This window comes from Vulpes vulpes, chromosome 7, assembly GCF_048418805.1.
Source record: "Vulpes vulpes isolate BD-2025 chromosome 7, VulVul3, whole genome shotgun sequence".
NCBI classification, from domain to species: domain Eukaryota; kingdom Metazoa; phylum Chordata; class Mammalia; order Carnivora; family Canidae; genus Vulpes; species Vulpes vulpes.
The window spans coordinates 87,878,687-87,893,571 of record NC_132786.1 but is presented as its reverse complement, the minus strand read 5'-3'; the positions used below and the strand labels follow the sequence as shown (position 1 = coordinate 87,893,571).

The window sequence follows — 14,885 nt, the reverse complement described above, 5'->3', positions numbered from 1 at the left end:
GGGAGCAAAATTTCTGTAGAGGGCCATTAATAATATTCTGGGCTTTGTATGGTCCCTGCCACAGCTCTGCTATTGTACTATAAAATGGGCAAGGCTGTGTTCCAGCAAAAACTTTATTTTTGTACACAAATTTGAATTTCCTGCAATTTTGATTTATAATTAACATTAATCTTCTTTTGTTATTTTTTAACCATCTAAAAATGTAAAAACCATCCTCTACTTCTAGGTCATACAAAAATAGATGGGGATCAAATTTGGCTCAGGGGCCATAGTTTGCTAACCCCTGCTGTAGAAATGAAGGCAAATGAATACTTTCACCTGTGAAAACTTGAAGCCCTTGGTCACTTAAATATCCATTTTGACGTCTAAATAATGCTGCTGTGAACATTCATGTACAAGTTATTGTGTAAACACATATTGTGTTTTCAAGCCTCTTGGATTATACCTAGAAGTGGAATTGTTGGGCTAAAGGATAATTTTAGGTCTAACTTCTTGAGGAACTGCCGAATCAATAGAAAGTTTTAAATTCCCATGTCATGACTGCCATCTGGCTGATAATATCTGTAAAACATAGTCAGTTGAAAGAAGTATTCTGATTTTGGAGAGGTTAAATTTTGGGGGAAAAATTTAGAATTGATGTAAAAGTATATAATATTTGACTCCTGTTGTTTTTTTCTTTTTAAACTTATTTAAGCTAAGTTAGTTAACATATAGTATATCATTAGTTTCTAATATAGAGTTCAGTTATTTATCTGTTACATATAACAGTGCTCATTTCATCAAGTGCCCTCCTTAATGCCCATCACTCAGTTACCCCTCCCCTTACCCTCCTCACCTCCCACAACCGTCAGTTAGTATTTATTTTATTTATTTATTTATTTATTTATTTATTTATTTTATTTATTTATTTATTTATTTATTTATTTATTTATGAGAGAGAGAGAGAGAGAGAGGCAGAGACATAGGCAGAGGGAGAAGCAGGCTCCATGCAGGATATCTGATGCAGGACTTGATCTCAGGACTCCAGGATTATGCCCTGAGCCAAAGGCAGACGTTCAACTGCTGAGCCACCTAGGCGTCCCCCTCAGTTTCCTACAGTTAAGAGTCTCTTGGTTTGTCTCTCTGATTTTGTCTTATTTTATTGATTCCTGTTAATTGAGGAAAGAAAGCAATAGTAAATCTTGTGGGCGCAAGCATTTTGGCTCACAAAGCATGTATAATTTCTTACTATAATTTATGATACTGGAATTTCAATTTACATATCAAAATTAGTTTAATCAGCACGAGTGTAATTATGGATCATATCAAATCTATTCTGGAAAGATGATTTTTGGATGCATAAACAAATTTCAGATTTTGAGGTCTTCAAGAGATATTACATTCCTTCAGGCCGTGTTTGGGTGGCTGTCCAATTAGCCTAGCGTAGACCTCACCTCTCTGCCTAGCTGTGTGCCCTTTGAACTGTTTTCCACTTTAAGAGGTAAAGAAAGAATGAATAATGAAGTAGAGACCTGCATAGATTGCTTTTTCTAAAAGTTTGGAGCTGAAGGCAAGTAGATAATATGAGAGGTTTTTGTCCCTAAATTAGCTGAGTGACAACAGGTCCAGGAGGAATGGGACCTGGAGGATTGGTAGGGGGTAGCTGAGGTAGTCACCAGTGTTGGTGGAAGTGAGAGATCTGCATGGGGCAGAACAACGCTTTCCTCTGAAGAGACAATGGAGCCTGAGTGGGTAAACCAGTGATATTTAATTTTGGAGGTACAGCAGTAGAGAATCTGTCTGGACTATTGTGTGCTTTCATAGGGGCATGTTTGAACTGTCCTTCAAAACTGGAATATCCACTGAGGTTGAATAGTGAAGATGAAGTGGTTGGTTAGACCTTAAGGATAGAAAATATTTTTCATGCACATGTTGTGGTAATGAGTTCTGAAGAGGACAAAGTAAGAGAGATTCTGGAGTAAGCATGGCTGGTTGACCACTTAAGGTCATGAGTGGGTCGCAAAGGTCTTTAGGAATCAAGATTAGAGCAGCAGAACTTTGGGTGCCTGGGAATATCTTTGTAATGTAAGTGCCTCAGGTGACTATATTCTAGAGAAAAAAATTCTTAGATATGATGTGATAGAGTCTGTTTGGAGGCAGGAATATTGCCCTAATTAGCATGGCTGCATAGCAACCCATCCTGAGATTTACTGGTTTAATACCGATTTTGCTCACAAATCTGCAATGTGTGCAGTGCCCATGTCTGCTCTATGACTACAGCAGCTTGAAAGCTGTGGCTGAAATCCTCTGAAGGTTCTTTTACTCACATGTCTGGCAGTTGATGCTAGGAAGACTCAGATAGGAGGGGGCAACCATATCTGGGGCTCCTTTAGCAACTCAATCTTTATGTGTCCTCTAAATGAAATCTCTTTAGCTTTGGCGGTTTCAGAGTAGCCAGACTTTCCATACGTCAGCTCCCAAGGAAAGCATCCCCAGAGCTTCCTTTGCTTTCAGATCTTAGAGAATTTCCTCAGCTACCAGTACTCCATAGCTGCAAATCTTGAGGCCAAAGACAGATTCTTTTGCATAGTAATTTTGGGTTTATGTGGGAGTATATGGAGGCATTAGGTGGGGAAGGAAGTAATGCTAGCTCAAGTGCTATTGATTAGTAGGAACTGAGTTCATTCTCAGTAGCACTATTTAAGGGACTTTAAAATGCTCTAGCACATATGACTTCCAATCAGTGGATGGGGCAGGAGTCAGGAAAAAATATTTAGTGATAATATTATATGATAATTTATTACTGTTAACATGACCATTTGTTTTTCTATTATATCCTGTAATAGAAAAGGGAAGATTAAACCGGTTTCTACCCTAGTGAAACCACCTACATAAGCTAGTCTCATACTGCAGGAACAATACATTGGGATAGGAGTTAAGTAGATTTGGGTTTACATGTGGGATAAACAGTGTGGGATAAACCCTTTGACCTCAGACGGTTGTGCCTTTGAACCTCAAGTCCCTCACTAAAAATAATTTTTAAAAGGAATAAAGTACTTAAAAAGAGATAATATTGAACTTAGATAAATTTGGTCTCTTGAAGATTAACAAATAGTATTTTTCCTCCTTAAGGGTGCCATATTTCATTAGCTCTCATTTATTTAGTGCTTTGAAGTTTAGGGCTAAAAGAAATATTACCAGTGTATTAATTAGGATTTGAAGTTTGGCAAGCATGGAAAATATCAGGAGGGTATGCAAGTGGCTTGAGGCTTGAGCTCAGAGTCTTTTCTAATTTCCTAGCTGTGCTTTCTACTCTATGGATAGAGAGCCTATCCTAGCAATTAAATATAATGAAAAATCAACATTGAAGTGAACTGCATACATTTGTGAGTCTTCTCAGTGCTGATGAGTGCAGTGGTACTTTAGTTTCTGTATTAGAAGATATTCCTGATTTGGTAGACACAAAGTTGTAAACTACATGAAATCTTGCTGCAGTTGGGCTGGGTTAGCAGCTGAAATAAAAGCTTGAGGCGGCAAAGGGAGAGGGGTATTGATTTTGCCTAGGGGTAAAAGGGAAAGCTTCACTAAATCCATTCTATGCATACTGAAAAGAGGTCTACTATTCTAGCCATTCCTCTGGAGTCACCACTCATCAGTTAGGCAAATGTTAAAGGAACAAACTTTACCAGCAACATGTTTAATTTGGTCAGAAGAAAAGAAGGCAAGTAGTGTGGCAAACAGTTAACAACCAAGTGGGCTTGTGGTAAGATAAGAGAATAATGGCCAGAATAGGTGATAATTTCCTCATTAGCCTGTTAGTTCCAGGGGGCAGAAAATTTCATCTGTTTTGTTCCCGGTGTCCCCAGGGCTCAGAACTGTTCTTGACACAAGATAAGGTATGAATAAGTAGTTGTTGAATGAATGAATATCCTTATAAGAGAAACTAATAATAAGATACTGGCGTTTGCAGGAGATTAAACCAGGCAATCACCAAATGGTAGAAAAAGGCAACCCCTCCTTTTTCTCTGTAGAAGTGAGAAACCAGCAGCCAAGATTTCTAATGATTCAGAGTTGCATGTCTTTTCTGACAGCATGACTTGCGAATCTAGCTTAACATGCCCATTTCTATTTTCTTTCCCCCAACTTCTAGTTTATTTTTCATGAGCAAAATATTTTTTATAAAAAATTTTTAATTCCAATATAGTTAACATAAAATGTTAGTTTCAGATGCACAATATAGTGATACAACAATTTTATATACTACCCAGCACTCATCATAAGTGTACCTCATCACCCAGTTCACCCCTCACCTCTGGTAACTACCTGCTTATTCTCTGTAGAGAAAAGTGTTTCTTGGTTTGTCTCCCCCCACCCCCTGCCTTTGTTCATTTGTTTTGTTTCTAAAATTCCACATAAGAGTGAAATTAGGGACGCCTGGGGTGGCTCAGTGGCTAAGCATCTGCCTTTGGCTCAGGGCGTGATCCCACATCAGGCTTCCCGCAAGGAACCTGCTTCTGTCTCTGCCTTTTCTCTCTGTGTGTCTCTCATGGACAAATAAATAAAATCTTTTTTTTTTTTTTTTTAAAGAATGGAATCATACAATATTTTTCTCTCATTTTTTAAAAAAAGATTTTATTTATTTATTCATGAGAGACAACACAGAGAGAGGGACAGAGACACAAGCAGAGGGAGAAGCAGACTCCTCGCAGGGAGCCCGATATGAGATTCGATCTTGGAACTCCAGGATCACACCCTGAGCCAAAGGCAGATGCTCAAGCACTGAGCCACCCGGTCGTTCCATCTTTCTCTGATTTATTTTGCTTAGCACTATACTCTTTAGTTCCATCCATGTCATTGTACATGTTAGGATTTCATTCTTTTAATGGCTGAATAATATCCCATTTATCTTTAAATCCATTCTTTATCCATTCATCTATTGATGGACACTTGGGCTGCCTCCATAATTTAGGTATTGTGAATAATGCTGTAATAAACATAGGGGTGCGTATATCATTTTGAAAGAGTTTTTTGTATTTTTGTGGTGAATCCCCAGTAGTAAGATTAATGGATTGTAGGGTAGTTCTATTAAATTAATTAATTAATTAAAAATATTTTATTTATTTATTCATGAGAGACCAGAGAGGGGGGTGGGGGCAGAGACACAGGCAGAGGGAGAAGCAGGCTCCATGCAGGGAGCCCGACGTGGGACCCAATCCGGGGTCTCCAGGATCACACCCTGGGCCAAAGGTGGCGCTAAACCGCTGAGCCACCCGGGTTGCCCAAGGGTAGTTCTATTTTAAACTTTTTGAGGAACCTCTATACTGTTTTCCAGAGTGGCTGCTGCACCACGTTCATTACCACCAATAGTGCTTGAGGATTCCTTTTTCTCCACATCCTTGTCAACACTTGTTTCTTGTGTTTTCTATTTTAGCTATTCTGACAGATGTGAAGTGATATCTCCTTGGAGTTTTGATTTGCATTTCCCTGATGATAAATGATAAATGATGTTGAACATCTCTTCATGTGTCTGTTTGGCCATCTGGATGTCTTTGGAAAAATGTCTGTTCATGTCTTCTACCCATTTTAAATAAGATTATTATTATTATTATTATTATTATTATTATTATTTGGTGTTGGGTTGTATAAGTTCTTTATGTATTTTTGATACTACTAGCGCTTTATCAGATATGCTATTTGCAACTATCTTCTCCCATTCAGTAGGGTGCCTTTTAGTTTTGTTGACTGTTCCCTTCACTGTACAGAAGCTTTATATTTTGATATAGTCCCAATAGTTTATTTTTGCTTTTGTTTCCCTTGCCTCAGGAGACATATATTTTGGTACAACCAATGTCAGAAAAATTATTGCTTGTGTTATCTTCTAGATTTGAAAAAAATTTATTTAAACTCAATTTAGTTAATGTATATTGTATTATTAGTTTCAGGGATAGAATTTAGTGACTTATCAGTGGCATGTAACACCAGTACTCATTACATCAATTGTGCTCCTTAATGCCTATCACTCAATTACCCCATCTCCCCACCTACTTACCCTCCAGCAACCCTCAGTTTGTCCCCTATAGTTAGGGGTCTCTTATGATTTGTTTCCCTCTCTGTTTTTATCTTATTTTATTTTTACTTCTCTTCCTCTATGTTCATCTGTTTTGTTTCTTAAATTCCACATATGAGTGAAATCATATGGTATTTGTCTTTCTCTGACTAATCTTGCTTAGTAAAATATTCTCTAGTTTCATCCACATCATTGCAAATGGCAAGATTTCATTCTTTTTAACGATTGAGTAATATTCCATTATATATATATATATATATGCCTTATCTTCTTTATTCATTCTTCAGTCAATGGACATCTGGGCTCTTTCCATATTTTAGCTGTTATGGACATTGCCCCTCTAAACATTGGGGTGTACGTGCCCCTTCAAATCACTGTTTTTGTATTCTTTGGATAAATACCTAGTAGTACAATTGTTGGGTTGTAGGGTAATTCTGTTTTTAACTTTTTGAGGAACCTCCATGCTGTTTTTCAGAGTGGCTGCCCCCATTTGCATTCCCACCAACAGGGTAAGACAGTTCTCCTTTCTCTGCATCCTCAACAACATCTGTTGTTTCCTGAGTTGTTAATTTTAGCCATTTTGACAGTGTGAGGTGGTATCTCATTGTGGCTTTGATTTGTGTTTCTTTGATGCCAGGTGATGTGGAGCATTTTTTCATGTGTCTGTTAGCCATCTGTATGTCTTCTTTGCAAAATGTCTGTTCATGCTTTCTGCCCATTTCTTGCCTAGGCTTTTGTTTTTTTTTTGGTGTTGTTTGGTAAGTTATTTACAGATTTTGGATACTAGCCTCCCTACGAATATCTTCTCCCATTCCGTAGATTGCCTTTTAGTTTTATTGATTATTTCCTGTACTGTGCAAAAGCTTTTTATACTGATAAAATTCCAATAGTTCATTTTTGCTTCTGTTTCCCTTGCTTCTGGAGATGTGTCTAGCAAGAAATTACCGCAGCCCAGGTCAAAGAGGTTACTGCCTATGTTCTCCTCTAGGGTTTTGATGGATTCCTGTCTTACATTTAGGTCTTTCATTACCTTTGAATTTATTTTTGTGTATGATGTAAGAAACTGGCCCAGTTTCATTCTGCACGTGGCTGTCCAATTTTCCCAACACCATCTGTGGAAGAGATATATTTCCCATTGCATATTCTTGCCTCTTTTGTTGTAGATTAATTGACCAAATAATCAGGGGGTTGTTTCTGGGCTTTCTATTCTGTTCCATTGATCTATGTGTATATTTTTGCGCCAGTACTAGATAGTTTTTTTTTAATTTTTATTTATTATTTATGATAGTCACAGAGAGAGAGAGAGAGAGGCAGAGACATAGGCAGAGGGAGAAGCAGGCTCCATGCACCGGGAGCCTGATGTGGGATTCGATCCCGGGTCTCCAGGATCGCGCCCTGGGCCAAAGACAAGCGCCAAACCGCTGCGCCACCCAGGGATCCCCAGTACTAGATAGTTTTGATTACTACAGCTTTGTAGTATAACTGAAAACCTGGAAAACATGGCTGTAGCTTTGCTTTTCTTCTTCAAGATTGTTTTGGAAATTTGGAGTCTTCTGTGGTTCCATACAAATTTTAGGATTATTTGTTCCAGTTCTGTGAAAAATGCTGTTGGTATTTTGATAGGAATTTTTTGAATCTGTAGATTGCTTTGAGCAGTATGGACATTTTGACAATATTTGTTCTTCTAATTCATGAGCATGGAAAATCTTTCTATTTGTTTGTGTCTTCTTTAATTTCTTTCATCAGCATTTTATAGTTTTTAGAGTACAGGTCTTTCACCTCCTTGGTTATGTTTATTCCTAGGTATTTTATTATTTTTGATGAAATTATAAATGGGATTACTTTTTAAATTTCTCTTCCTATTGTTTCATTATTAGTGTATGGAAATGCAATGGATTTCTGTATGTTGGTTTTACATCCTATGGCCGTATGGAATTCATTTATCAGTTTTAGCAGTTTCTTGGTAGAATGTTTAGGGTTTTCTATATGTTAGTATCATGTCATTGGCAAATAGTGGAAGTTTTACTTCTTCCTTACCAATTTGGGTGCCTTTTCTTTTTGTTGTCTGATTGCTGTGGGCAGGACTTCCAGTACTATATTGAATGAAATTGGTGAGTGTGGACATCCTTGTTCCGGATGTTAAGGGGAAAACTCAGTTCTTCTCCATTAAGTATAGTGTTAGCTGTGGGTTTTTCATATGTGGCCTTTATTACATTGAAATATGTTCCCTCTAAACTTACTTTGCTGAGGGTTTTTATTATGAATGAATGTCGTACTTTGTTAAATACTTTTTCTACATCTACTGAAATGATCGTTTTTTTTTATTCTTTTATTGATGTGATGTATGATGTTGATTGATTGTGAATATTGAATCATGCTTGCATCCCAGGAATAAATCCCACTTCACTGTGGTGAATGGGTTTTTAAATATATTGTTAGGTTCAGTTTGCTAGTATTTTACTGAGGATTTTAACATCCATATTCATCAGAGATATTGACCTGTAGTTCTCTTTTTTTGTGGTATCTTTATCTGGCTTTAGTATCAGGGTAATGCAGGTCTTGCAGAATGAATTTGGAAGTTTTCCTTCCTTTACTATTTTTTTTTGGAATATTTTGAGAAGAGTAGGTATTACTCTTCTTTAAATGTTTGGTAGACTACACCTGTGAAGTCTACCCAGATTTTTTTTTGTGGTTGAATTCTAGTTTTATAGCATTGTGGTCAGAAAAAGATGGATGGTATGACTTCAGTCTGTTGGTTGGCAGTTTTTTTATTACTGTTACATTGGCCATTGCTGGTAATCAATGCATTCAATTTTTTTTTTTTGTATTCAAATTTTCTATTTGTTTCTGATTCAGTTTTGGGAGGCTATATATTTCCAGGAATTTATCCATTTCTTCTGGGTTGTTCAAGTTGTTGGCATATACTTTTTCATAATATTATAATTGTTTATATTTCTGGGGTGTCAGTTGTTATTTCTCCCCTTTCATTTCTAATTTTGTTTATTGGAGTGCTCCCTTTTTTTTATAAGTCTGGCTAAAGGCTTATCAATTTTGTTGATCTTTTCAAAGAACCATCTCTTGGGGCACCTAGGTGGCTTGGTGGTTGAGCATCTGCCTTTGACTCAGGTCATGATCCCGGGATTCTGGGATCAAGTGCTGCATTGGGCTCCCCACAGGGAGGCTGCTTCTCTCTCTGCCTATGTCTCTGCCTCTCTCTCTGTGTCTCTCATGAATAAATAAATAAAATATTTTAAAAAAAAGAAAACAAAAAAAGAGCCAGCTCTTGGTTTCTTGATCTGTTCCATTGGTTTTTTATTTTCTATTTCATTATTTCTACTCTAATCTTTATTATTTCCTTTCTTATGCTGTTTTTGGGCTTATTTATTGTTCTTTTTCTAGATTCTTGAGATGTGAATTTAGGTTGTTTGAGGTTTTTCTTGCTTCCTGAGGTAGGCCTGTATTGCTATAAAATTTTCTCTTAGAACAGTTTTTGCTGCATCCCAAAGATTTTGGACTGTTGTGTTTTCATTGTCTCTATGCACTTTTTAACTTTCCTCTTTTATTTGTTGGTTAACCCATTTTTTGTTTAGTAGCATGTAATTGACTCTCCATACTTGTGTTTTGTCCAGATTTTTTTTTGTAGTTGATTTCTATCTTTTTTAAAGATTTTATTTATCTATTCATGAGAGACACAGAAAGAGGCAGAGATATAGGCAAAGGGAGAAGAAGCAAACTCCATACAAGGAGCCCAATGTGGGACTTGATCCTGGGAATCCAGGATCACGCCCTGAGCCAAAGGCAGATGCTCAACCGCTGAGCCACAGGCAGATGCTCAACCGCTGAGCCACCCAGGTGTCCTAGACTTCTAGTTTTATAGTATTGTGGTCAGAGAGATGCATGGTATGACTTCAATCTTTTTAAATTTGTTGGGGCTTAATTTATGGCCTTATATGTGGTCCATTCTGGAGGATGTTCCATGTGCACTTGAAAAGAATGTGTGTTTTGCTGTTTTAGGATGGAATATTCTGAAAACTTCTGTTAGATTCATTTGGTCCACTGTGTCATTCAAAGCCACTGTTTCTTTGTTGATTTTCTGTTTGGATGATCTACCCACTGATGTAAGTGGGGTGTTAAGGTCCCCTAGATTATAGTATTACTATTTATTACTTCCTTTATATTTGTTGATAGCTGCTCTATGTTTTTAGGTGCTCCTATGCTGGGTGCATAAATGTTTACAATGTTATATCTTCTTGTTAGATAGTTCCCTTTATGATTATGTAGTGTCCTTCTTTGTCTCTTGTTACAGTCTTTGTTTTAAAGTCTATTTTGTCTGAAATAGGTATTGCTGCCCTGGTTTTCTTTTCACATCTATTTGCACGATTAATGCTTTTTCATCCCTTCAACTTTCAATCTGCATGTGTCTTTAGGTCTGAAATGAGTCTCCTGTAGGTAGCATATAAATGGGTATTGCTTTTTCTTTTTTTTCTTTTTTTAGTCATCCTGTGTCTTTTTTTTTTTTTTCATCATCCTGTGTCTTTTGATTGGAGCTTTTAGTCCATTTACATTCAAAGTAATTATTGATAGTTACATACTTATTTATATGTAGTTTTTTTTAAATCATTTTTGTAGTTCTTCTCTACTCCTTTCTTCTCCTGCTCTCTTCTCTCATGGTTTGTGGGCTTTCTTTAGTGATATACTTAGATTCCTTTCTCTTTATTCTTTGCATATCTATTACAGTTTTTTAAATTTGTGGTTATCATTAGGTTTATATATAACAACTCATGCATAAAGGAGTCTATATTAAGTTGATGATCATGTCTATCGGCACTAAATTTTTAGTTCTCTCACACCCATGTTTTAGGTACATGGTATCACATTTTAAATCCTTTTATTTTGTGAATCTCTCCACTAATTTTTATAGGTATATCTTATTTTACTGCTTTTATACTTCCTTTCTTTTCTTACTCCTGCTTATGTGGTTTTTCCTTTCCACTCAAAGAGTCCTCTTTAACATTTCGTGTATGGCTAGTTTAGCAGTGATGAATTCCTTTAACTTTTTTTTTTTTTTTTTTTGGTCTGGGAAAGTCCATCCCTTTTTCCATTCTGAATGATAGCCTTGCTGGGTAGAGTATTCTCAGTTAAAGCTTTTTCTCTTTCAGTGCTTTGAATATATCACGCCATTATCTCTGGCCTGGAAAGTTTCTGCTAAAAAATTGGCTGATCATGACTCTGCTGTTTCTACCCTTTTTGATGTGACCTCTTCTCTACATTTAGCTGTGGGGAGTCTGTAGTATCAGACTTTGAGTCATTTTCTGATGTGGGTTGTTATATGGGTGTACCCATGGGAAGAGGTGAGTTTAGGATCCTCTAACTGTTCCATCTTCTGAGAAGTTTGATAGACTTACATGGGACCCTAGCATTTGCTCTGTGGATTCCTTTAATGTTATAACCCATGTTCCCACCTTCATCTTCCATTTTTATACATTTTCATTGCTTTATCACCACCAATATTGCTAGTTTTTAAATTTGTCTACTTTCTTTTTGCCCCTCCATATTTTCCTTCTCTGCAAACATGTTTGATTTACATATTTCTCTTCTCAGCTCCAAACCTAAATTCCATAATATTAATGACTCTTTAATGAAAAGTCATTTTTCCTTGGCTTTTCATCCTTCTATCTGTGCTGCAGTTTGGACCAAACTAATCTGTATTAATCAGTCATCTGCTTTCTTTACTTCTGATCCTGGCTGCCAAGTAGTTGAACTAAAATAAATAGTTTCCAGTCTTTGCATGACTTCATGTCTCTAGTCTTCTTCTTTCTCATTTGCTTTCTTGGGTATTCCAAATTTTCACCAATATCTGCAAGCCCTTCCCCAACCCTCTCATTCTTAGCATATTTCTTAGAAAAAAAATGGAGTCCTTTTAGTACAAGATCTTCCAACTTCTCTTCTACTCTTCTCTAGGGTTACTTATAACTGCACACATTCTTATTCTTCTTTCCTATTCTGAAACAGAGGGCTGACTTCTTGAAGACCAGCCCTTTCTCCTGGATACTGGGTTATAATTGTCACCTTATTTCTTCATCTGCCCTCCCTGAAGGTACTTGTTGCATTGTCCCCTCTGCCTTATAATGAGCAAATCTCACTTTTGACATGGTCTTTCCTCTAAGCCTACCTTTGACTGTAACCTCACAATAGGCTACCATCTTATGTCTTTCCTGTTCTTGTCCAGTGAATCTTAAGGAAGAAAAGCATTTGCATGTGGTATTTACTTCCTCAGTCTATATCACTTTTATGATATGCTTTATTGTCTTTTCATGTTTAAGGGGAGTAGCAAAATAGAGGGGAGATTACTAGGCAGGTGGACAAGCTGACCATCAGATAATTTCATGGGGACATTTTATTTCCTAAAGTTATCTCAGCTTTTTCATCTACAAGTAAAGTTTTCCAAATGTCCCAGAAGTGGTTATATCTAGATAGATAGACTCGTGGTAACCAAATTCATAATGGCTTGAGTTAAAGCAAAATCCAACACAGGACTTTAAAAAGTAAAAAATATTTCTACTCTTTGAACAAGAGTTCTTTACCAGTAGTAAAAGTACACAAGAAGTCAAATTATAAAAGTTTTTTTTTAAGCTAGCATTTCAAACAATAAGCTGGATGACTTAAGAGGTTGATATTTCAATAGTCCATGGTTTCTACCAATCACATATGGAGGTAACTATTTTTAGAACGTTGATATTCAGAGGGTTTGTACACCTGAGTTGGTAACTCAGAGTCCTCAGAGGTCTAGGGTTATACTATACAAGTAAATTTTGTTTCTTCGAGCAGATTCATGGTTCCCATGTGCATCCTTTCATCTTCTTATAAATACCTTAGGATCACCACTGTACTAGTGTGAAATCTTTTCTTCTCCTTAGTTTTGACTATGTTGTGCTTGTTAGAATTATAGAGCGATTTTTACTAATCAGGCTTTCAGAGCTCTGGAGATGGACTACCTCTACTCTTACTACAACCCTCTGGTTGTTCTCTCATGGCTTCTTGCCTCACTGACTTGTCCTTTTTAATGTTGAGGGGATCAGACTATGCCACCTTGGCATTAGGATTATTTTGAGTGGAAGACAGTTGAGAAAGAGCAGAACTGGAGTGCTCTTTACCTTCCCTCTATCTGCCTAAAAACAGGGCATAAATATCCCTTTAAAAGGTGTCTTCCTCTCTCATACCAAAAAGGAAACAATAGCCCTTAACACTGGAAGTAAAGTCTGAATAAACAAAACTTTACTAAGTAACCCTTATCTTCTATTAGTTTCCCCCATATAATTTATTACCCTTTGTTAAAATGGTATATGAGGGCCTGCCTAAATGCCTCTTTTGATCTTCGCTCATTTTTTTTATGTATACATGTAAAAACTAACATCAAACAGAATCTGTATGCCTTTTCTTCTGTTAATCTGTCCTTTATCAGTTTAATTCACAGATCTTATTAAAAGAAACTAAGAGGCTAGAGAGAAGGTTTTATCTTCCCCTACAATATATTTGCTTATCTTCCCCCTACTTTTCAGATATTGGCTCTGTTGTAAATTCATTTCCCTCTTGCTCTTTCAGGGCAACTAATTCTGGTCCTGCTCAGGTTTACATCATTTATTGACACATCTAATACTTGGTGAGTACCTACATTGGTTCTACTTTGGTTTAGGAAGCAACTATGATTAGAACAAATGCTCCACTTTCTTGGAGTTTACTTTCTAGAGAGGTGAATTGTAGAATAAGTACATAAATGTATGGCATATGAGGTGTGGAGGTGTGGGTAAGTGGAATGTAGAAAAATAAAGTTGATTCAGAATATATCAGAAGAATCACCACCACTCCTATCATTTATAAAATAATATGTGCCAAAACTATGCCAAATACATGTCATCCAATTTAATTCTTACAATTTAAATAGCTAAATATTACCAAATACATTTTGCAGAAGAGGCTCATCATTGTTCATGTATTGCTAATAACAAAACAGATTTAAACTCAGATTAATCTAACTATAAAACTGTTTTCTTAAAAAGTGCCCAAAACAGTCAAATATTGCAATTGCATGTGAGAACCATCTATGGAAATTAAAGAAAGAATCAGGTGTCTGAACTCTAAATTAGTACTACATCTCAATAAACATCTCAGTGGGTAGTGTTAGGACAAATATATTTTGGAAAGCACCAGATAATGTAAAACCCTGTTCTTGATTTTGTCCTGGATGCTTGTCAAGAGATTTATTTATAATGTGTACAAAACAGAGCAAATTATTTTCCTTCCAAACCTCTTCCTCTCCTTCCTCTTTATTAGTAATACCACAATCCTTATGAATTTTCCTAAATTCATGAAGTATGTTAATCTGGACCCAATTAGGAAAGAGAAAACATACAATGGTGGGAAAGTTTAATATGAAAACTATTAACTACAGAAGGGGATAGATATATTAAGAGATAGACTTGAAAGAAAAAAAAAGAATTGCAATGAACCTAGGATAGCAGATATAAGAAGCAGCCACTGTCCTCCAGGCTGAGACAGAGAGCACAAGGAAGGCCCTAGTCCTTTCAGCATGAGACCTAGACTTTATTGGAAGGGGCACAACCAGTTCACTGGATGGCAGGGAAGTCACTGTGGTGCAGTGCTGGTGGAACTTGCCAGAAATCATTCCTCTATGGTGCCAAGGAGAGAGCTGTTCACTGGAGGCATTCTGCTGCCAAATTTTCTGAGCGGGTTGACTAGAGAAGCTGCTGGCTGCTAGCCATGGGGAAGCTGTGTAACACAGGAGCAGGTGCTGGAAAAAGACACACATTCACCAAAACCA

General features: G+C 36.8%; 1 protein-coding gene across 24 annotated transcripts in view; it reads left to right on the top strand.

Annotated features, from left to right (window-relative positions):
- ASNS (asparagine synthetase (glutamine-hydrolyzing)) overlaps positions 1-14,885 on the top strand; it is a 145,687-nt gene that overhangs the window by 76,139 nt on the left and 54,663 nt on the right. For 18 of the 24 annotated variants that reach the window (XM_072764357.1, XM_072764371.1, XM_072764379.1 and 15 more), the window contains one exon: positions 13,649-13,706. The exons of the other annotated variants lie outside the window; for them this stretch is intronic. The gene's annotated coding sequence lies outside the window, so the exon portion shown is untranslated. The remainder of the gene's footprint in view (positions 1-13,648; positions 13,707-14,885) is intronic. 24 annotated transcript variants of the gene reach the window in all.